Source organism: Gymnodraco acuticeps, unplaced genomic scaffold (assembly GCF_902827175.1).
Source record: "Gymnodraco acuticeps unplaced genomic scaffold, fGymAcu1.1, whole genome shotgun sequence".
Lineage (NCBI taxonomy): Eukaryota > Metazoa > Chordata > Actinopteri > Perciformes > Bathydraconidae > Gymnodraco > Gymnodraco acuticeps.
Genome location: NW_022992222.1, coordinates 1,169,740 through 1,193,623, shown reverse-complemented (window position 1 = coordinate 1,193,623; position 23,884 = coordinate 1,169,740). Strand labels below are relative to the sequence as shown.

General features: G+C 41.1%; 1 protein-coding gene across 1 annotated transcript in view; it reads left to right on the top strand.

Moving 5' to 3' along the window:
* Window positions 1–23,884, top strand: part of alk (ALK receptor tyrosine kinase) — a 516,591-nt gene that overhangs the window by 26,687 nt on the left and 466,020 nt on the right.

Sequence of the window (23,884 nt, the reverse complement as noted above, 5' to 3'; positions counted from 1 at the left end):
TGGTAACTTATGCTAAGCGGCTAACCTGGTCGGGACCAGGTTAGGTTGCAGGCTAAGAGCTCAACTCAGTGAAAGCACTGCCTGCTGACCAATCAGAGCTCAGTGTGCGGAGTTTAAAGCGATCAAGTCATATTACAGGAGAAAGGAAATACGGAAAGACGGCCGGCAAAAATCACCGACTGTGTGAACGTGGACATTAATAGAATATCACCTCCATCTTCAGAGCAATCTGACTATTATAATATTAGCGTTAAGAAAGCTTACTTAAATATCTGCCACAACATAGGCCTAAGTAACCGGATCAGAGTAACATTAAGTACAGTCCGCGGCATATCACTTCATAATGTATCATATTTCCTTATCTGAGTCAGCTTCTTGAGCCGTATCTGGCCGTGCAACACTCACAGTGTCACATACTGTATGCAGAAGTATTATTTTAAGCAACACATTAAGTTGACGAAACACTCGAGACAAATGTAATTAAAGTCAGATCGTGTTTTAGACGGGGCAGTGATATCATAAACCTGTTAATGTATGCATTCAAACACTTTTTCTTTTACCAGCTGTATTCACCTTGCAGGTGCAGCTCTGTGGCTTTTATCCTGGATAAAGTGTTTAAGTCATGGATGTTTAAAGTTTAACTTCTTCATTTTTTACTAGTATTAAAGTTCACTTTTCATTCAGGAAGTATGACGCTGCGCTGTCAGTACGCTTCTCCATGTCTGTGATTGGTCGAATGCTCCAGATACCACCCCTTTCATGTGAACGCGCACCTAACTAGATAGGAAACGGCTGGCTTGAGCGATCCACTTGATAACCCGCGTCGTAGTACAGTTTAGCGAGAGCGCGTATGTTTTGGATTAGGCCAACCGGCTAACTCAAACATATCCAGGTTAGGTTGAACTAGATTCGTAGTATAGGCCCCAGGTTAGGTTGCAGGCTAAGAGCTCAACTCAGTGAAAGCACTGCCTGCTGACCAATCAGAGCTCAATGTGTGGAGTTTAAAGCGATCAAGTCATATTACAGGAGAAAGGAAATACAGAAAAGCTGCCGTCGCAGGAAAGACGGCCGGCAAAAATCACCGACTGTGTGAACGTGAACATTAATAGAATATCACCTCCCATCTTCAGAGCAATCTGACTATTATAACATTAGCGTTACACAACATAAGTAACCGGATCAGAGTACCATTAAGTACAGTCCGCGGCATATCACTTCATAATGTATCATATATTTTCTTATCTGAGTCAGCTGAGCCGTATCTGGCCGTGCACTCACAGTGTCACATACTGTATGCAGAAGTATTATTTTAAGCAACACATTAAGTTGACGAAACACTCGAGACAAATGTAATTAAAGTCCCCCTTTCATGTGAACGCGCACCTAACTAGATAGGAAACGGCTGGTTTGAGCGATCCACTTGATAACCAGCGTCGTAGTACAGTTTAGCGAGAGCGCGAATGTTTTGGATTAGGCCAACCGGCTAACTCAAACATATCCAGGTTAGGTTGAACCAGCTTCGTAGTATAGGCCCCAAGTGTGTATATTATGTACACGCTTTTGTGTTGTGTGTGTGTGTGTGTACTCGTGCGCATGTCCACTAGGGCAGTGGTTCCCTAACTTTTTGTGCCCAAGGCACACCAAAGGACAAGTAAAAATCTCAAGGCACACCTATTGTGCAAAAATATAGCCCTTATAACACGTGTTATCACTCATATCATGTAAAATATCTGTAAATGTGCATAATTATTTACTAATGCCAAATAAAATGTGACAAAGACAACTATATTACTCGTGAAATATTTATTAACGAAATATTTCAGAAATTAATTTGAAACTTTATCAAATTAGGCTTCATCAAAGCAGCAACACACTCATTTAAACCAGAAAGGTCACAACATTAAAAATGAGGCAAAGGAAACTCAGCAGAAATTCAGCACAGAGAACTGTCAATGCAAGGAAGCTGCATTGTCCATGGTCCTGAACTACACATTATAAATGTAACATTTCAGCAATCAGCATTGAAACATGTGCTATTGTAAATATTTTGCCGACTAACAAATTAGTGAGATATATGTTCCTGTCGGGGCGCGCAGAATTTTGTAATCCTTGGTGGCACTGAGGAGAGGGCCACTCGCAAGTCCTGTTCAACAGAGAGCCGTGACCTCCTGTTGTTCTTCATGTAAACCAGAGTAGAGAACGCCAACTCCAGAGATGGGGTCGTTACTAAACAAATGTAATATATTACATATTACTTTTTAAAAAAATGTAATATATTACACTACTTCGTTACTATCTACATAAAGTAACGCGTTACCCTCAAAGCGCTTGACATACTACATGTCATTCACCCATTCACACCCATTCATACAGAGCAGTAGCACTTGCTCTAGGACCTAACATTCACACACCGTTGGCCATGCCATCGGGAGCAACTCAGGGTTAAGTATCTTGCCCAAGGATACATCGACATGTTGGCTGCACGGGCTGGGATCGAACCCACAACCTTCTGGTTGAAAAGAGGACAGCACCCCCTCGCAGCCACAGTCGCCCAGAAGAAGAACAGGCTACGTGATATAAACAAACAACAAATAGCGTGTGCGGTAGCTTCACCTTAGCATGTGTTCTTTGCAGATGCTTGTTGAGGTTTGACGTGGTGTTTACAGCAGTGGATAACAGCTTCTGGCCTGGACACAGTTTGCACCTCACCGTCACATTCCTGTTTATTCTTCGGACGAACTCAAAATAATGGGCATACCTCCACCCCTCGAAAGTTATCGCTGACTCAGCCATGTTTATGCAGCACTGCACGTGGAGATGTGGACACGCAAGTCACGCAGATTACGTACATATAAACCTACAAAGTACTGATATAGTAAATTAAAAAATAATTATGTTGTGTAGTTGTATATTGCCATAATAACGTATGGTTGTCACAAAATCCCACGGCACACCCGGACTTGCCTCACGGCACACCGTTTGGGAACCACTACACTAGGGAGCACTGGGGTGCTTTCAGGCAACACAGCCCCTCCTCCTCCTCCTCCTCCTCCTCCTCCTCCTCCTCCTCCTCCTCCTCCTCCTCCTCCTCCTCCTCCTCCTCCTCCCTCCTCCTCCTCCTCCTCCTCCTCCTCCTCCGTCTGATCGGGCTTCAACAGGGGGCTGAGGCCAGGCGCTAGCAGCCACATCAGCAGTGCAACATTGGGGGGGGGGTAAAAAAACAGCACCTCTGATGTTGTGTTTAGTGCCAGCTGGACGACATCATGTTGACCTTGCCATGCTTGCACAGATTCCATGAAACCAAGCCATGACCCTTGCCTCAGCACCCTCAACTCCAACACACACTTTCTCTTGCTTCAACATTTTCTGTGCTGCAACAAAGCCTGACCTTGGTACTTGTTCTTGTGGTGCTAAGTAGAAAAAGAACATCGGGTCAAAATGAAGCAGTGTTTCTGGCAGCAGGGCAAGGCGAGGGGAATGGTTCACACACCGGGCGATGCTGCTGTTGATTGCGATTCATATTTTTGCTTATCATAAATATGAAGATTTTGCTGATCTGTAAATACATTAAAGATATGGGTTTTACAATAATGCAAGATATCACTTTGGAGGGCGCTGCTGAAGCTTTACAGCCGCAGAGCTCTGCTGGGAGGCTCATCAGTAAACCCTGAGCAAAACTAGCAGCGGTTTGTCAGTCCAATTATGTCCAAAATGCCCCTTCTGTTGGCTGTGTTCATCTCTTTAGTAGACACAAACTAACTGTGATTAGCCAGATGCTCAGGTAGGATTTTGTTTTTACATGTAGACAGTTATTCCAGTACAAGCAAATACCAAGAGTCAGGTTAGGGTTACATCATTTAGGGTTGCATAATCTCATTTCCTTTTACAGTCCTCTAAAGCAGACTGTCAGGATGTTTATGTCAAATGCATCATGAACCGTATCAGATACTTGTGGTGAGTCGGTGTCAGGGTTGGTGAATGGGCCACTATGTAATCTCACCGCGGTGACACGAGCACTTCGAGAAACATATGATTCAATCTTAGGTTCTCGTCTGCCGTTATAAGAACAAACCTGACTTAACTGTCATGTACTGTGGATTCACGCTGCACGTTTCCATGGACCAAAGCCGCTGACTGACAAGTATGAGAGGGGGCTTTATCTGTCACCTTACAGGCATTTCATTATAGAGGAAAGATGGTGGATGCGGTTGGCTGTGTTACAAAAAAGGCTTAAAGGTCCCATGACATGGCCATTTCTACTGATCATAATCATAATTCCATTCCATTGTTGAGGTCTACTAGAATATATTTACATTGTTCAAAGTTCCAAACTCACATTGGTTTCTCATACAGCATCTCTGTATAGTATGTGTACTCACACTCTATCCTACACGCCTTGTTGGAGCTCCTGCCCCCCTCCTCCCTATGAGCCCACTGTGCTCTGATTGGTCAGCTTGCCCACTCTGTTCTGATTAGTCCACCACCGTTACAGCGGAACATCAGTGATTATGTGTTACAATGGCGTTTGTTAGCAACCAGAAAATGACACCAGCAATGACAAACAGATGAGAATGCTGCGTGGGGTCTGGGTGCTGTGTTGGCAGGAAGTTTCGGGCTCGCTGCTCCGCCCTTTGAGGCCCGACGAGTGGACAGTGTGAGCTGGATTACTGGTGTCGTTTCCTGGTTAACCACGGAACTCAGCCTGAGCACACACACCTGGCTGTGAGTGTGTGTGTGTGTGCGGAGATCCGCGGCTGAGAAAATATAAGGTGTGTGTGTGTGTGTGTGTGTGTGTGTGTGTGTGTGTGTGTGTGTGTGTGTGTGTGTGTGTGTGTGTGTGTGTGTGTGTGTGTGTGTGTGTGTGTGTGTGTGTGAGTGTGAGTGTGTGTGTGCGCAGATTGGTCCATTTGGAAAAAAAATGGAAAAAGAAAACATTTTTTACTCGCTACAGGGTGTAGCATGTCATGGGACTTTTAAGGACAGATTATGCAAAGGTTACGAAGGGGACTTGGACACATTTAGCTTTGTTTCTCCTTTATCATTCTGAATTGCAGATCTTGTGACGGTTATGTTACATGGATCAGGCTCTGATGTTTCACGGAGGAATTAAATGGGACACGAGGGATTTGGCTTTGTACAAGGGCGTAAGGCTAGTTCTCTTAACTTTTATTCTTCTCTGTGCTGAACTACTTCAGGGGGTGCTGTGAAATGAACCGAGTGACTTTGTCGATCTTCACACTGCAATGACAAGTCACGTAATGGACTAACTCTGGCAACTCAGCCGTGGAACTGATGGTGTGGCTCTATATAGTGTGACGGCTTTGACATGGTCCCACAGCTGCGCTCGTGTGGTCAGGGCAACGGGCCGACGCGATAGCGAGGCCAGCTAGAGGTAATGAAACAGGGGAAGAGGGATAGTGTTTTTCCTCAGCCAGTAAAGTTTGACAGGTTCTTGACTAGACGTATCTTGGAGCACAGTCTAGCTCCTTTCCCTTTTGCCCCAGACACGTTATTCACTGATGAGGAGCCATCCTCATTTAGCTCTGCAATATTTAGTGCTCATTAATGACTCTGGAGAAGCAAACATATTTGCAAATTAGAAGAGTTGAAACGATGATGGGAAAAACATATTTTACAATTCTTTAAATGTGTGTAAGTGTTAGTTTTAAGTGCTCTAAACTTTGGGCATGGTTTTATTTTCAGAGATGCCTTCAAGTTGGAGGATCAGGAGGTCGAGTCTTTCAAACAGTCTGACCTATTTTAATGGAAATGTGTGCAGTTGGATATATTGTAGTATGACTCATGCTAACTCAAGTATCTTTTGGAGAGATGGTACGATAAACTCTACTGACAACTTGTGATGGCAACAGTGCAGGGATTTCCCAGGGGCTAACACAGGCATGGCTACTGTGCTCCCTAAGTTTGGCCTTATGCCTTCATAAAAGTGACAGAGACATAGATGCTCATGTAACGCCCCAGCGAATTGTGGCGGGGTTTTTTTTTGCCTCTTTACTGCCATCACAGTTTTCAGACTCCAGTGTTTTTTGTTGGGATTCTGAAGTCTTATAGAGCACCATCGGGTGAAATGCTGCACACATAATCAGTGGTGGGATTTGGAGTCTGATGTGAGCCGCTGAAAAACAGGTCTTTTGTTCAATTATTCATGACGATAGTTTTAATCAAATTGTCTCCTTGTCCTTAACCCTTGAGTTAAGTTAATGATTTTCAGGACTTTAAATCATTGTTTTTCATGCCTATGGTGTTTGGCCCTCACCAAGGGAAACATGAATTACCTTGCACCTAAAATAATGGCATCTATAATTTACTGGTCTTATTTGTTCAAAAAAAGTTCAGGCAATGGCACTTCAGGAGTTTTTTTTAACATATGTGAATATTTGCTTTCTTTTTGATAATTACTTGAGAAATCTCCACACTCAAGTACATTCATTAGAGCCATAACAAGCTATTATCCTAGCTTAGCATGTAGTCAAAACTAGCCTGCTCTCAAAAGTATAACAAATTCAAATCCACCTGAAGTCACTGCACTTGTGTATGTGCCAAAAGCAAAGCTAAGCCTATGGCTTTAGTCCCATACTTAAAAGAATCAGTTAACATTTTGGGAGAAAAAGAGCATCACATTTGTTTTGATCTTACTGATATTAAATCACTTAATCTTCTCAAATGTGTGGTTTCTGCAAGTGTAGTTGGTTCGTATCTGTTATTAAAAAGTTGTCAGTGCATTCCTCTTTTAGGTCTGATGGCTGTCAGCACGGTAATGGCAGGGCTGAGCAGCATTTTTCATACACTGCACCAGATTGTATTCGTCTATTACTGAATAAAATAATGTTGCCACGCTAATTTCTGTGTCTTCTTACCTAATCTTTCCTGGCATGCTCTCACAAAATTGATCTGCATCCTTCTGGATCCGTTATAGCAGCACAAGCAATTTTTCTTCAATGATTTATCTTACATCTGCTGTTGTTTCAGATCATAACGAAGTACATTTTTGATAGCTCATTTCACTTGTGGCAAGCTTATGGGCCAATCATGACAATGACAAATGTTCTTACATGTGTCAAATTAATATGTGGGATGGCAGGCCAACCCAATTTCCAGTTTTTACATTATTGTAATGTGATTTGTGCATTTGTCCAAATTTGTCTTAAATCCCTTCAAATACGTCCACAGTAATTGGGTCATGATGACCTTGACGGCTAAGATGGATGATTCTGGGGAAAAATATAAATGGGCCCATTGGTGCCCACGCCGTTAATTATATAATGAAAAACTAGACTGAGCAAAATGATCCTTTTGATGAAGCAGTTGGGTCAGTGAGTGTAGGAGCTGACCAGTTGTGGCTGTGAGTCATTTATCTCCAACCCAGTAGCTGCCTTCGTATTGAGCAGGGCTCAATCAGGCTCGCTACTGAATGCCAGCTGGCTTTAAGGGCAGTAGAAAAAAACAACAACAAGCCAGCAGAAGTGAGACCTAGCTCTTGCTCTGATTAAACATCAGTGCCATCAAAGGGGAAGAAAACCATTAGAGATAGATTGTATTGGCTTTGTGACGATATGTGCTTCTATTTTAAAGAAAGACACATCAGCACAGAGAGGTTCTGGTCTCTTGCAACTCACCAAGGATATCATTGGTCAAGCCCAGTAAGAGGAAAATAGCTTTCAAATATATATTGAATTTCCATTATTTCTGTACAAAGAAAGGACAGTTGTGGGTGGAACTGAATAAATACAGGTCAAAGCAAAACAAAAAGTGGCACAGTATAATCGCATCTGAAAAATCCATTATGGTTGCCAAAGAAAAAGCCCTGTGAATAAGTATCTAGTTGCATAACAGTTTAAGTCTAAAGCAAATGCCCAGAGAATCCACAGAAACGTATCATCATTAGTATAATTGCAAACATTGCCAACCAGTGACAAACAACATAATTTATTCAGCATTAATATGGAGCAGTTGGCGGGTTTTAACGCTGTGAACGATTTTGCTGCTCATTGTAAAGTGTATGCAATGCCTGTTCAGTTTCAAAGCTCACTGCCCTAGATACCTACCATCTGGTCCATCCCTTTGGATGCCAGCAACTTGCAAGCCAAAGGCGGGGCGTTGAGGTTCCTGCCTCCGATCCGAGTGTAATGATCGATTTTCACCATGCATCCCACAGCCTTGGCAGGCGGGAAAGAGGAAAGACACTGGGCATCTGAGCTAATCTAATCTCCCCGCGACACAGTGTTTGACACATCTGCAGCTGGGGAGAGATTGTTGAGATTTGTGCATTGATCCGCACGCTGGCCCTCTCTGCAGGATCTCTCATTTGAATAAAAAAGTGGGAAATGTTTTGAAGAGCAGCACAAGACCATCAAAAGAGTCAATAAGTCTCCATGAAGAATGGACTGAGGGTCGTGATCCACAGGGGACGTCTCGAGGACAACGAGGGGGCCGTTGTGAATAACTAATGTGTGGGAAGGTGATGTGCAGGAAATATGATTGGAAGGAAGGAAATGGGGAAGTCAACTAGAGAGAAAGAGATGTCATTTTTCCCTTGAATGACTCTTAATCTGTAGGACAGCGAAGATACATTGGGAGGGAAAACATATGACACATACAGCATTAACCTCCTGTATCATTAAGATGAGTTATTTAAAGCAATTCCATATATTCTTGTTTAAAACTTGACCCCAGTCGGCGCAATTATCAAGTGAGCGCCGTTGTAGCTTAATTTGAGATCAGTAATGTTGTGAATAATCTTTGCATTAAGCCCTCACAGTAATCTCATAGGTTTAATTATCACCCAAGATTGGCTGATCATAGTTCAAATAAGTCAAACGAGACTTGTGTTAATTAACATTCAAACCCTCTCCAGTGCATATGGCGTCTTTATTGCGGACATGTAGCGGATAAAAAAAACAGAAGCCAGGTAACATTAGAAAGCACTTTTTCTCTCCACTCATACATTTGGGCACAAAGACAAGCCTCTTATCGCTAAAAGGTCATAAACTCGCTCGAGGGGACCGTTAAACATGTCCTTTGGCTCTCACTCTCTCTTTCTCTCGCTCCGATCTCATCGCCATGCCAGCACAGGAGCAGAGTTCAAATCATAGAGACCCACTTGTTCCATCAGGGATGTGGGAACGAAGCCACGTGGGAGGAAACCGGCACGGGTCCGAATCCGGCTAATGAGGACAAAGACCTGAATCACAAAGCTAAACATATTTAACAGCGGTCGTCAAAGCACATCCAAGGCGAAATGATGAGAAATCGATGCGCACTGAAGGAAGAATCAAACACATCACAACCCCATTTAAATGAGTTACAGCCCTGGTCCAATGTCTTACTCAACCCTTTTTCAACACTGAGTAGTAAAACTGCAAATCCGGTTCTTTTTTTCCCTTCTTTTGACCCAGCGGGAACACAGTGATTAATTACATCTTCGTGCATTGTCTTCCATCTGGCAGGGTTACTTATCGCCCTGGGCGGAATGACTGCATAAACTGCTACTGTTTCATCTGCAATTGGGTCTTTTTGCCACTAAAAGTGGTCATAATTTCAGTACAAATGGGCCATTTTCAGCAGTAATTGAAATAATTTATTATACATGTATTAGGATACATTTCATGATATGCATGGGTATTAACGCAAAGGCCACAGGGTATTCATGAACTTCAGCTAAGACAAACAGTTTACGGAGCATAATGGTTGGAGGTGTGTACTGTAAAACCTGGAGGAAATACATATAGATTGAATTAATCAGCCAAAAACACTTACACACACATTATATTCACCAGGATGGGTTGGTAAAGCCTAAGTATCTGGCAGTGGCTTACAGTATGGTGGCTAAAGTTAGCTAATGTTAGCAAAGTTAAGGAAAGTACTGGGCCAGTATGGTGAATTGATGGTCACTTGTGTCTACAGTATTACAGATTCATAATAAAGGCTGAACATAGTTTTACAGCAATAAGTAAAGGGTTGGTGTATGTTAGGTCAGTTATTCAGCTATATATCCCCGAAATTATCTGAAATTAGCTTAAATAAACGTATATTCATGCACATGTTTCCTTTTTGTTGTACTTTTGGGCTTAAACAATTGACATGTTTGATTGACATAGCAATGTTTAGCTAGGGGGGCGTCTGCTGTGCATATATAGGCCATGTGTTGGTGAGCCGATGGGTAGATTTTAATATATTTTAGCCCCATTGTAATTTTGCTGTAGTTTATGAGGCCCTGATTTATTATTTTTTCTAAAGGCATTCGAGATAAGTTAATATTTCTCCATACATTTAATTGACACAAAAAACATAATTTAAGGAAATCCTTTTGAAGCTGACAAGATCTTGAAAATATCAAATACTCAAGTCAGATTTAAACTCACGTCAGATGTAAACATGTATGGCTTGCCAATATGTATTTTGCAAACAATTAAACCTGAGTTTGACTCACCTCGGTTTGATGCCGCATCAAAGTACGCATTCTACCTATGTAAATCCTGTCATGTCGCCTCTCCCCAGCTCCAGCTGTGATCTCATTTGAAGCACAGTGAGAGAAGGGAGCTGAAGGCAGATAGTCAACAGGTGCTGTAGAACAATAATATGAAAGTTGAAACATGTTTAAGATTGAAGAGTGAGAAAAAGAAAATAGATATGTGGTCCTTAGCGGAATGAACACTCTTGAGTTATTCATGCATTCTCAAAGTTAAACTTCAAAACAAAAGAAGATATTGTAGATCTTTCATCTATCTTTTCCTTGGTGTTTTCTGAGAAAAAGAACACTGTGTAAATCTCAGGCCCATACACTGGGACGGTACCACTGTAGTTTTTTTTAAGTTTAATTGCTGGTCTGACATTTGCTTCTTCTTGGAATGGAAATAGGTTTTTATCCTGCATATCTTTTGTTGGTCTTTTTAAGACATCTATTGAGTTTGTGAGGGAAAATCATTTCAGCAAGAAAGTGTTTGGAGGATCCTGAGCAGCAGGTGCTGTTTGATAGATCTCAGAAATGAATTTAACTTCTTTGCAATATCCTCTTATTTAATTGATTTATACAACTTTTTAAAAATATTTTACCTTTGTGTAATTTAACCGTTATCATGGCAATATCATGCAGACTGCGTGGGGGCCTCACCTTGCGGAGGGTGCCTCAACTGAGGCGAAAATGCGAGGCAAACACATTTCATCACAACATTAAACATAAGCAAATACAAACTCAAGGTGGCTAGGTCCCCCCATATCATTTTAAAGTCTCTCCGCTTTTGAAGGAACTTTAGAAAACCATGCTGGAGCCACAGTGTCTGGGGAAACCAGGCAAGAAAGTGTCAACGCTTTGATATAGCTCGTTGCCCGCCTCAATGTGTCTGTGAATATTGAATCAATGCGCCACCATAGCCCAGAAAAACCAATATGTAATTCCCCCCCGGACTCTGCCTGGGTCTGTGAGCACCCAGGAGAGAGTGGCGTTCATGTAATAGCCTTTATTCAACTGAAAACCACAAAATGTGAAGGCCAGGCGGCTTTTTTGGAGAGAAGCTAAACACAGGAGCTTCAAAGTGTCTGACTCTTGATTGTAAATGTTGTAATGCTCAGCTTAACCAGCAACAAAGAGTACGGATTCAATCATGTAAAGATCTCGTGTGAAAAGGGTTAGGGGTTATGACCAAAAAAAAGTCCTTAAAGGTGGGTCAGATTAGGTTGAATAACAATTTGCAACATTAGCTTTAACAAAATGGCTGTTAATGAATGGGAAGTTTTTTTAAACATGAAATAACTCAACTGAACATCAAAGAGGCAGGATCACCTGCACCCAAAACTGCAGGTGCAACAGTCCAAAATAACATCTGATTTATATAACATGTCAAGTGAAACACTGGTGCTAAATAGTGCATAATGAAAATCTGCAATGGCATATAAAGGAATAGCAGTCACAATGTAAAATGAAATGAAACGTGTAGGACACAAAAGTGGGTGAAACATGATGATAACTGGCATGTGATTAAATACAACTCACCAATTTTGCTCAAGTGAGTATTTTAGCTTCCTTTTTTTAGAATACCTTTAAAAAACAAGGTCCTCTGACAATTAATTGGTTATAGAAAATAAGTCTTCTTCTTCTTGAGCCTTAAAAACATACAGTTTATTCTGCGCTTAGCTTTAAGATGCTTTGGTGGCGCATGTAGCTATTCTTTGTCCTTATGCCTGATTACTGTAATAACAAAAATAATGTGTGATATTCTAATTTAGCTTACATACATTCTCCAATGTTCTACCCTGGTGATGAGGATTAAAATGAGAATCTTTCTAATTCTAAAATCAGAAACGCAGATGCCAACAGATTTATATAACTCCTAAAATAACATATTTACACTGTGAAATTGTGCGTTAAATCTTCAATTTACTTTGACATTATGCATAATTATGTTCTTACTGTTTAGATTAGAGCACATGTTTGTCTTCTCTCTATACTCTGCAGTAGATCATAATTCAGTTCTTAATTAATCGATGTTAACTAAGTGCTACAGGTAATGAGCTATATACACACTGTTTAGATTAGAGACCTCACATCCCACATGTCTATTTTTAGATGGTGTAAACAAGTCAGAGTGACACGTTGTACATGTATAGTGATGCACTTAGCAATACCATTTTAACATAGGTACACCAATAAAATTACATTTGACCAATAAGGGAAAAACATTTGTATATTTGGTATGTTCAGATAAAATACTGTATGAAAAAGAAGCCCTTGGATTGCAATTGATAACTTGACAAATAGATTAACATGCAAAATAAAACATGTTTATGGAAAACAATTATATGTAGAAGGCAGATGTAAGATCACAATGTCCTAAGGGTATACGTGACTTAATTTTGAGGTGGTGCTCCATTTTGTTCCAGCACTCAGGTGTGCTAAAATGAAAAGCATTCATACCTAGCTTGTGGAACATAAGGCAGAAGCCAGTCAGTAGAGCGTATCTGATCAAATCTATCTCAATAGCCAAGCAGCTCTGATAATAGGGAATTACAAATATAATATCATCCAGCAAACCTTTTCTGTTTCAAAAATCTAACCTCACAAGATTTCTTGCATAATATTTCCGAAGAATATACCATAGTGATTTGGCATGTAAACTATTAATGGTAACCTCACGGAATTTGAATTTTACATCTTGCGTGTTAATTAAAGTTTAAAAACCAGCACCAGTGTTTAGGAAAGATTTGCCACGGCTTGCATATTAACGGCAACATCTCGAAGCCAGCAGCAAGATCTTTTTCTAATGGCATTGCTATGTACAGTAATCAGCTGCTCCCGCTAGTTCCATTTTAGTTTCTGCACACAGACTTTTTGCACACACTTTGTGTCCACTTAAATCCGATCTCATCCCTCTGCCCGAGCAGTAGAACGGGATGATGAAAGATGACCCAGATTGCTTTTGTGGAGTTGGGCTGTGTGCATTCACTGTGTGAGTATGTGTGACAGATAACAAGGTGGTGTATAAGTTAAGCTAGTTTTTTCCCCTCTGGCTCTCGTAAACAAAAGGCACGATAAGTGCAATTCTCCACAGACGTGTGGAATTAACACTTTCCGACCACTTATGCATCCGTTGTCTTTATGTGTACGCTTTTATATCTTTGCATACATGAGGTTTGCCAGACATTCTTGGCAGCCTTTAAGCCTACCTTTTATCCAGCCATGATAATAAGGCAACAGTTATTTTGCCAGTTTTGCCTTACTCAAGGGAGATCTTCCATCCAAATAGGGCAGCTGTGAATATGTAAATATTGCTTCAAATGGGGAAGCATGTTTCAAACCACAAGATCCTTGGACCATGATTCCCACGGATAACTTACCCTTTAAGACCACTTTGACCTGAGGAATACCAAAGCTTCACAGAATATCAGTACTTTTTCCTGTTTTGAATCATTTTTGATTTCATTGTTGGTGAAATAGATTGGATTTTCATGACACCGTGGATGAGTTACTGAAAGGGACCTTATCACATCAGCTCAGGCACTCCCATGGCCTTCACATAAAAAGAGCCATTTATCAACCAGGAAAGGATTCAAAATGACCACAGGAACATAAAACAAATAAAGGAAGCCTCACAATGACTGCAAAGACACACAAAATAACTACAGAGAGTCAAATAATTACTACAAAGAAACAAAACAACTGCAAAGAGACTCAAAAAGACTAAAGAAAAACAATGACTTCTAGACACAAAAACACATCGAAGAGAATCAATACTTCAAAATGACTTAAAATGTTCAAAGGAGACAAAACCACGAAGAGATGCAAATCAACTACTAAGGAACACAAAATGACAACAACAAGAGGACACGTCTCTATAATCCGCCCGAGTGCAACCACTTATTAATGGCGAGACAAAGTACATGACTTTGATGTGAAATTACCAATCTTGGTATTTACAATTGCAAAATAGGGACTTTGTGCTAATGAGTAGTTAAGGGGGACTATTATTCTGATCAGAGCGCACAGTCAATACTAATGTTTAATTGTTATGATGTTAGCTGTATTTCATCTTGATTTACGTCAGAATGCACAAAAAGACGATCTTTAACTCGTCTTGCGTCAACGAGATGTTTCCCTTGATGACTGCTGACACCTCCTGAACACGACCGCAGCCCCGGCCTCCAGCCCTGGTGCCTCAGAGCCTAATGTCTGTATCATGGTGTAAGAGAGTCTCCTCAAAGACAGGACGTGTCTCTGAGGCTTTGTCAGCCAGCAGCCTCACTGCGCCGACGTCAGCCGGCATAATTCAAATGTCTTTTGCTGGCCAGCGCACAGGTGTAATTGATCTCAGGCAGAGGCGGGACATGCTTGGATTCACACACACTCTGGGACATGTGCACACTCTTTTGCGGTTAAACAGAAAGAAGAGAACATTTTTTATGTGCAAGTATATGCAAAAGCAGACATTTACATAATGCATCATTATGTGTGCATAATTCAAAGAGTGCATCATTTAAAGAGAGCATCATTTAAAGAGTGTTTATGGTCAGACAATGTGCATATCAGGGGACTCTGTTTATTTCTAATTAGTCAATTGATTTAAACCATAGCTTGTTAGAACAGAACAATCTATTAGCATATTTAGTGGTTTTCCACTCTGAACACTTTTACCAATTCTGTTGATTACATATTGTGGTTTTCAAATTCATGCAACATGCTCACATTCTTTGTGTTGTCTGGAAAGCTAAAGGCAGAAAGTCACATTTTTAAAGTTAAAGCAAAAGAAAGACTGTTCTGTATTTACTTATTATGCTTTATATCCATTATAAATGGATTTATTAAGTTAAACTATATTCATTAATCTATATTTTCTTTTTGAACACTTTACCATATATTAATTGTAGGAAAAGGTTCCGTTTGGTGTCTATGTTAAATAGGCAATAGAACGATAGTTACGTCTGTAACTACAGTTCTATGAGTCCCGGATGGCCGCCAGAGGCGGTGCTTTAGCACTGGATATGTCCATCGCGCGCATGAGCAGCTCGAGTACCAATTACAACGAAGTCACCTGTGACCCACGTGACACCGGCTATACTGTATCTGCCGTTGTCGACAGAGGATCTGTTCCCAGAATCTTCTCGCGAGCACACAATAATTCTGAGTGACAGGATACTCTGGCGGTCATCCGGGACTCATAGAACCGTAGTTACAGACGTAACTATCGTTCTATTTCTTCCCTTCTGACCGCCAGAGGCGGTGCTTTAGCACTGGATGATTTATATCAACATTGTTATGAACCTGTCTGAGGACCACAGATGGAAATTAGCTATTAGTTATAATCTGGCATATTGCATCTCTTCTCTTTGCTGAGATGAATGTTTTTGTATGCATGGGCCTTCTATAAATAAATACAAATACATTTTTTTAAAAGCATCCAAGCACTTACTTACGTAGCTGGAAGCAGCGGAGCTCGGCAACAGGACCACGCCCAAAGGGTGGGGAGTGGCGACATTGACCCGGTAGAACCTGGAGAATGTGCCAGGAGATGCCCACGACACCGCGGCGCAGATGGTCTCCAGGGGCACCCCTCTCAGGGCAGCCCAGGATGTCGAGATGCCCCTCGTAGAGTGGCATCTCGATGGCGGACCCAAGGTCTGCCTAGCTTGGGCAGCACGCTCCAGTGCCTCCAGGGCAGCTGCCCCAAACAGCTCCCCTGGCTCGACTGGCACGCTACGGAGGACTCTCCTACATGTCTCCGTTAGTGGTGACTGAGCCAGCCAAACCTGGCGACTAGCCTGCACCAATAAGGACATAGTACACATCTAAGTGTTTATCAAAGGTTTGTTCAAAAGGTTTTTCCATATTTTATTCCTAAATACATGCCGGAAATGTGTTAGAGATTTATTTTATTCATGCAAAGAGATATACACATTCCCTCTGTAAACAACTTTTAACATAATATATAACATTTCAGATACAGCAATCTGTCCGAATGTAAGAAATCAATTTGGAAAGTGTCATGGGGATAAATAAGGTAAACCTGACACCTGTAAGGGTCTCCCATTGAGGCAATGATTGGTTTTAATGCGGCCAGTGTGAAAGAACAAAATCACTCTCCTGGCCAGTTCTATTGGCCACTCGGAGGGGAATCAGGGCCATCCCATGGAGGATTTGTGCAAATATGGCACTCATTGTGAAATCAATTGTCCCAGCATCCATCAGTTCATCCTCCAGCCTTTGCTTATGTTAGCACTTTACGTTAGCCTCCCAGCGGCTTTTGATGCATAACTGGGCTTTTAACCATTTTATGGAGGGGGATGTTTCATGAAAATGATGCTTGAGAATTCCCATATTGGACTAAATGAAAGCATCAAGCTGATCAGTTGGCCATTATGTGCAATATTCATTTTTTTGGCATTAGAATAGTGTCAACACAGAAAATCCTAAACATGACCGCTTTTTGGATCAGTATTTTATTCAAGCCTTAATGACGTAAACAAGCATTAATCTGACAGCACATCAAATCTAGTGAGGTTATTCTGTATTAAAAATGTGTTATGTAGGTTTTTCCACATGATACTTCAGAATCCCAAAGAGTGTCTGCAATCTGCCATGTGTTATCATCACCAGTGGCGTTTTCTCCTGGAGGCCAAGGGAAGCCAGGCTTCCCCTGTTTTTTCAGATTGTAGTTTTAATTTTAATAAATAAATAAAAACACTTAGTTTAGTTTCGGAAATTCTTTGTTGTGTGTTGCTGCCGGCCCGTCTCTCCCCCATTCTCATTGAGTATTTTACAAAGAGTGAAACAGCTCCCCTCTAGATGTTATGGTGAAACAGTAGATTGCACTCTCTGTTGCGAGAGGAGGCCAGTCGAAATTGGCTTCCCTTGGTGAAAAAAAATGGAGGGATTGACCAATCAGACAAGGCTCATGTCATGCCCCTGCCAACCTGTGATTAGTCAGGGCCATGCCAAGGGGAGCCAGAGGCGGCTGGCTTCCCTTGCCTCACAATCCAATCAAATCGCATCAACTTAGTGTTGCAGTGACGCATCCTAAAATCCGGAAGTAAGCTGCGCTCGGTTTCCCCATGGTTTCCCTCGACAAAAAATCAATGGGATTTCTCCATAGGATTTTGGAAAATAGCTCGAAATAAGGTCAGTGGAAAACGAACCTGTTAGATAAATGTACGTTTTGTTCAGTCGGATAATATCCACATGTCTACCTTACTTTTATCATTTTATAATCATAAATCTAATCGATAGAAGATAGATAGCGTCACTGCACCACTCTCACCGCCGTTAGAAAGTAGCAAGCAACTGAAGCAAGTGCAATTATGGAGGGTGGAGATTTGGAGTATTTAATCAAAAATAATTGTACTAAACTTCCGCTACAGCAGTAATAACTAATACAATCTGATGACAGGCCAATGCCCAAAGACATTAAAGGTCTCCTGATTTAGTTTGTGAATGAATGCTTATTAGAGTTTTGTCTGGAGAGTGCGTGCGGACCTGTCAGTTAGATCAGGGCCGCGGAGGTGTTACTGCCGGGCCGCAAAATAGCTGTGAGTTTATCGTAATATTTGCAGAATTATAAATATATAACAATATTTTATCATAATATTTTTTTCAAAAAGTGTTTAATGTTCGCACCTATACTAGTCATATTATTTCCTCCAGTAGCCTAGTTGATCTTTCACCAGAAAACCGTTGAAAATGGATTTGATGATGTTCCGAGGGATTTGGCGGCTCAGCCTCTTGTGCACACGAGAAAGTTACCGGTGCGCCAAGTAGGAAGTGGAGCGCACAGGAGCCGTTTAATTGCAGACTGTTATGTTTATGTGGGGAAATGGCAGTGCATACATTATTTGAGATATATTTCAAACTCGGACTTCATTTTAAGGACATGTCGGCCAGGGGTGTAGAGCTATATGTTTATTTGATTAGCTTTTCTTTTTAATGACTGATTTTAAATGCCATTTTCTTAATGTCTTTCATTTTTTTGTAAAGCACTTTGAATTGCCTTGTGTTGAAAAGTGCTATATAAATAAACTTGCCTTGCCTTTGTTTAAGCACCGGATTGGCAAAACAGGAGAGTCTGTAAACCAGTCTGCCTTGATCTATGAATTCATGTCCGGGACTCTAACGGTATCTGCTGCCCGCAGCTGTTTTATAGAAGGAAAACCTCCTTCACTTCATGAAATGGCTGCAGGCAGCATCAGGAGGCAGCGGGACGTGTAACTTCGCTTCTGAGAAGTGCAGCACCAGTGCGCCGAGAGCTGTGCCTTTTTACGCACCGCCTTTGCTGTGTTTACCTTCATCAGAACAGCGAGTGACTGCAGGCTGCTACGTGTTAACCACACACATCTCTACACACATCTCTACACACATCTCTACACACATCGAACTGCCCGATTACTCCCCCTTTTATTAGTTTTATGGAGATGTCCAGTCACCAAGGCGCATGATGTGTGTGTGTGTGTGTGTGTGTGTGTGTGTGTGTGTGTGTGTTGTGTGTGTGTGTGTGTGTGTGTGTGTGTGTGTGTGTGTGTGTGTGTGTGTGTGTGTGTGTGTGTGTGTGTGTGCTCTGCTCAGCTCAGCTCTGTGTGTTCGGTGTGTTTGTGTCTGTCCGACACCGGCATTTGTTTTCAAATGACCATGAACAGTAATTTACACACATCTGCTAACTCCATAGGTAGCCTATATGCGGGTGTTCCCAAAATAAATTAGTTTAATCTTCGGACGTGCACCGGAACGAACGTCACTATCATAATATCTTCTGAAAACAAATGCCAGTGTCACACACACACACACACACACACACACACACACACACACACACACACACACACACACACACACACACACACACACACACACACACACACACACACACACCACACACACACACACACACACACACACACACACACACACACACCACACACACACACACACACACACACACACACACACACACACACACACACCTCCTTCATAATGCGCCTTCTCCTCGTTTTCCCATCACTGGATTATCCGTAAATCATACAAACAAAACCAAAACGTTGATTTAACTGTTTTCCCGTTTTGGTTTAAAAACTGAATAACGTCGGTTTTTTGCTTTTCCGTTTTTCCGAAAAACCAAAAAACGACACCGGTTCTTTTTTAAACGTTGTTAATATGTTTTGGATGCATATTGTTCGAGTATTTGTTCAGGCTGTTACATACAATGAGCCTCTGTTGCTACCTGCTGGTGAGTAAATATTAAAATCAGTTAAAATTGACAACCGGTCCGCGATTTTTTTTTAATGTATCTGCCGGTCCTTGGCCCAATAAAGGTTGGGAACCCCTGGGTTAGATAACAGGTGTGTGTAAGTCCTGCATCTGTATGTACAAATGTGTGTAAAACGATACCGGGTGCTGTAATCACTCATCTGGTTACGTTATGGCATTGACCACCACACCCCCGACCCAAAAGAAAGGACGTATTATTGGCTTCCCCTCATTTTCTCCCCACGCCACGCTACTGATCATCACCTTCCTTTGCTCTTACCCAATAATTGTCACCTTGCAGTACATAAAAGTAAAGCCACCATGCTTTTATGACATGGGAGTGGTGAGGCGCACCTCTTTACGACCTGAAGAGTATTGGCGGAAAGATTTAAGAAGCGGAGAATAACATGTGGCACTCTTTGAAACTATGATCGTAAAGACGATGTCCCCTACGCAGACAAATTGTCTTCAGGTAAGAGCTGCCATTACTGCACATCAACCAACACAAACCCATTATGTTCGAAAGCCTCTAAAAACACCTGGGGTGCCTTGTTTGTGCTTCAAGCATGGCTTTACAACTCAACAATAACTAGAAAGCACACCAAGACACACCCTCCATGGCTGTAAAATACATAAGAGCAGTCAATCCTAATGGAAGAACATGTTATTGTACCTCATCAATCATTTCACATGTTTATCAGCAGCAGATGAAGATTGCCATTTCAAATTACAGTTGTTAGAGAAGGCTATAATATCTCAAATCTGTAATATACAACTGTATTATGTAGTACATTTGGAATGTTAGAAGAAAGCTTACAAAAAATGTAGAAATGGAAGTAATCCAGCAAAATACTTATACTGTCTTTCTTATGAGTTAAGGAGTAATGAGCTGAAACATGCTGATTAGCCACACGAGTCAATATCAATACTAGCATTTGAATCACTTGTTGGAAAAAATGTATAGAACATTTGCACATATGACGAGTGCCAACAATTGATCAAATATTTCAATTGAAATGAGCCAAGGTCAATGCTGCATTTGTGCCTTTTGGAAAGGTATAGTTTTCCGACTTCGGTGTGTTCAAGAGATAATTAATAATGTGGAAACTGCACTGACGCTACGTATACATAGAAAAAACACTGTATTTTCTTGGTCAGAACGTTATTACAATTTTCTTTTAAATATATATTCTGAAAGCAACACCAATGTGTCATTTCACAATTTAAACAACGGTCAAACATAATTTGTGTAATTTTCTTTCCTATCACAGTGCAACACCTTTCCAGCAAGTTTAATGACATTTGGGAAAATATTTTTTTCCATAAACCTGCCAACGGGCACATGCACAAACCAACCTGAGAATATCTTCCATGGGACGTGGTAATAATAAAACGTTTTTTTTTTCAACTGAGGCACTTGAAAGGATCTTTTTTATAATGTGTTGGTGAGAATGTTGCCTGTATGCAATCCGCCAACCACCCTTCACCAAATAGTACAGCTGGGAATTTAATTCGGATCTCTGCTTTTGTGGGTGTGAATTTCACCTATTTCTTTTGAGTCATTTCATATTCTAAAATAAATCTCCTCTGTGGATCTGTCATCTTAAAAGCAGCCACTTATGTAACACTTCTTCACATTTTGCTTTCAGGTGTTGAATATTTTGCATGCGCCACTACCACTCATTAACCAGAGACCTATAGGGCTGCTCGATTATGGCAAAAATCATAATCATGATTATTTTTGGTCAATATTGGTATCACGATTATCAAATAAGATTATTCATTGACTTTGAAAACATCCATTTATTGAACTGTGAAAAAATAAATAAAAATAATTTGAACAGTATGTTTTTAACAGTTGATTACCCTGAACTTTAAGTAGCCTATAATTCAACTGAAAAACCAATACAATGATAAATAATACATTTATATCTACATTTAAATAAATAATATCAAAGTAATAAATACCAATAAAGATCAACAAATATTTTGGAGCGCACTTCCACAACCTACTAAACATATATAAATATGATAACTAATGTCACTCACAACCTGTAATGGTTAATTATACGGCTACACGCAGTACTCTTATTTTGGAAACCCCTTACCCGGAAACCGGAAGTAGCAAACTAAGAGGCTCCGGCTTGACGCGTTAGTAAAGGTTGACTGTACGCTAGAGACCGGACAACGGCAACTAAAGCTTCCCTTGTAACGTTTTTATATGGATTTATTAAACAGACTGCAAGTCACAACACAACCTGGCCGACAGGGCTTTTAGGGAGGGGCGAAAGTGCACGCGGGGGCAGGATGTATAACGCAAGACAAATTGAGAGCATTATTGCGAAAGGGAATGCAGCAAAATAATGGTTTTATTTCGAGATTAAAATACGATTAATTGCACTGCCCTAACGTCTCTCAGTCAAAAGCTGACCAGAGGTTCTACATGGTTATGCAGGAATGTTGGCTCTGCATGGTTTAGCATCACTTGTGCATCAGAGGAACTGCTGTTTGGAATTGAACCTTGCCTTTGTAGATGGGCAGCTGTCTGTCCTATCAATATTTCAGTGGCAACCTGCCATTAACTCTGGGCCATGGAATGTATCATCCTTTACCTGCCTGGTTACCACAAATAGTGCTTTTAAGGAGGCAATGGGCAAGAATAATGTCCTTGTGGCCTTTGCACGCTTCGTTGACCACTAGGGTTATCACTGTCAGGGATTAAGCCTTGGATTAAGTCAACTTTGACCGTACATCTAACATCCTTTAGCTGCTTTCTTGTCGGTAATCCATTGACCAGAAGTATTGCTTTCCTCCTCCCTCCTCTGATTGCACCTTATGATGGTACCTTATCTCCTTGACCATCAGAGTGAAAGAGGTTGACTTTTAAGATAGTGGCTCCTCCATTCTGCCTTGATAACTTGCCTTTGCTTTCATGTCACATATGTGATGTCTTTAGACTTCAATTAACAACAGCTCAACAACTGGACCATTATATTTCACGAGGCCCAGGTGAGATTTGTCAGTCATCATGACTAAAGCAATCGTTTGTCTTGGTAGGGAAAGCTCGGATGGTGTTTCCACAGCACCTCTCCGGTCTCTTTTTAGGTGAGAAGGTCAGGAAATAAGTACAATTGTCTTTTGTTCTAGATCAAAGTATGGTATTGTTTAAATGACTAGTTCTAGTACTACTTGAAAGTACTTCGTTTTTACAGTCGGGACCAAGTATACCCAGCCCTACTGGTTCGACTATGCATGACCAGGTATCTGATTGTTTTATTAGTCACAGAGATATTTTACCTAATCAAGCAGAGGCCACTCAACATCAGAATCAGTCAATTATTCATGCTCTCCACACAGCTGGCCACACACAGAATGGTGTTTAGTGAGAATGTTATTGTAAGTAATCCCCCACAATATGAATGTAAGTTTGTCTTTTTTATCCAAAGGGTGTTTCATTACTTGGATGCAACACTTATCATGTCTCTTTTCAACAAGGAAAGGATGGTAATGGCGGAGCAGGAAACATGAGTAGGAGGACAGGAAATAAGTACAAGAACACATTTCCGTTGTTCTATCTAAAGTGTCCTGTCGTGGAAGGCACAGACACAGAACAATTCCCAAAGATTGAAGGTCTGAATTCTAAAGGAAGAATAACATGGCATTATATTATAAATCAGAACAGTGAAGGCAGAGGGCCACACATGTGCCAAAACCACTGAAAATGAAGAAGATGTGCTGGTGCTATCTCATTCAATCCATGTCTTAAATTACAATTAGTGCAGTGCCGATCCACATATGATGCAAATTGGACCTACTGACATATTCCCACTGGGCTTCATTAACTTTGAAAACCCCACCTCAGAACATGAGAGAAGTAATAGATATTTCATGATAGCCATCATTACAAACGTCTGTCAGAGTTATTCAAATTTTACCTTGGGCTACCGTGAGATTTGAATTTTACATGACCATTACAAACTGTGTAAAATGTTACATATATTTGGGCCTCCGGATTTTCTTTTTTAATCTATTCTAAGCCCATGTCAAGTGAAGCTGCTGCTTGTCCATGTTGCATGAAATATTTCTGAAGTCTGCCGCCGAATGTTGTGCATCTGCCAGATGGCTCTTAAGAAGAAACAGTTACGA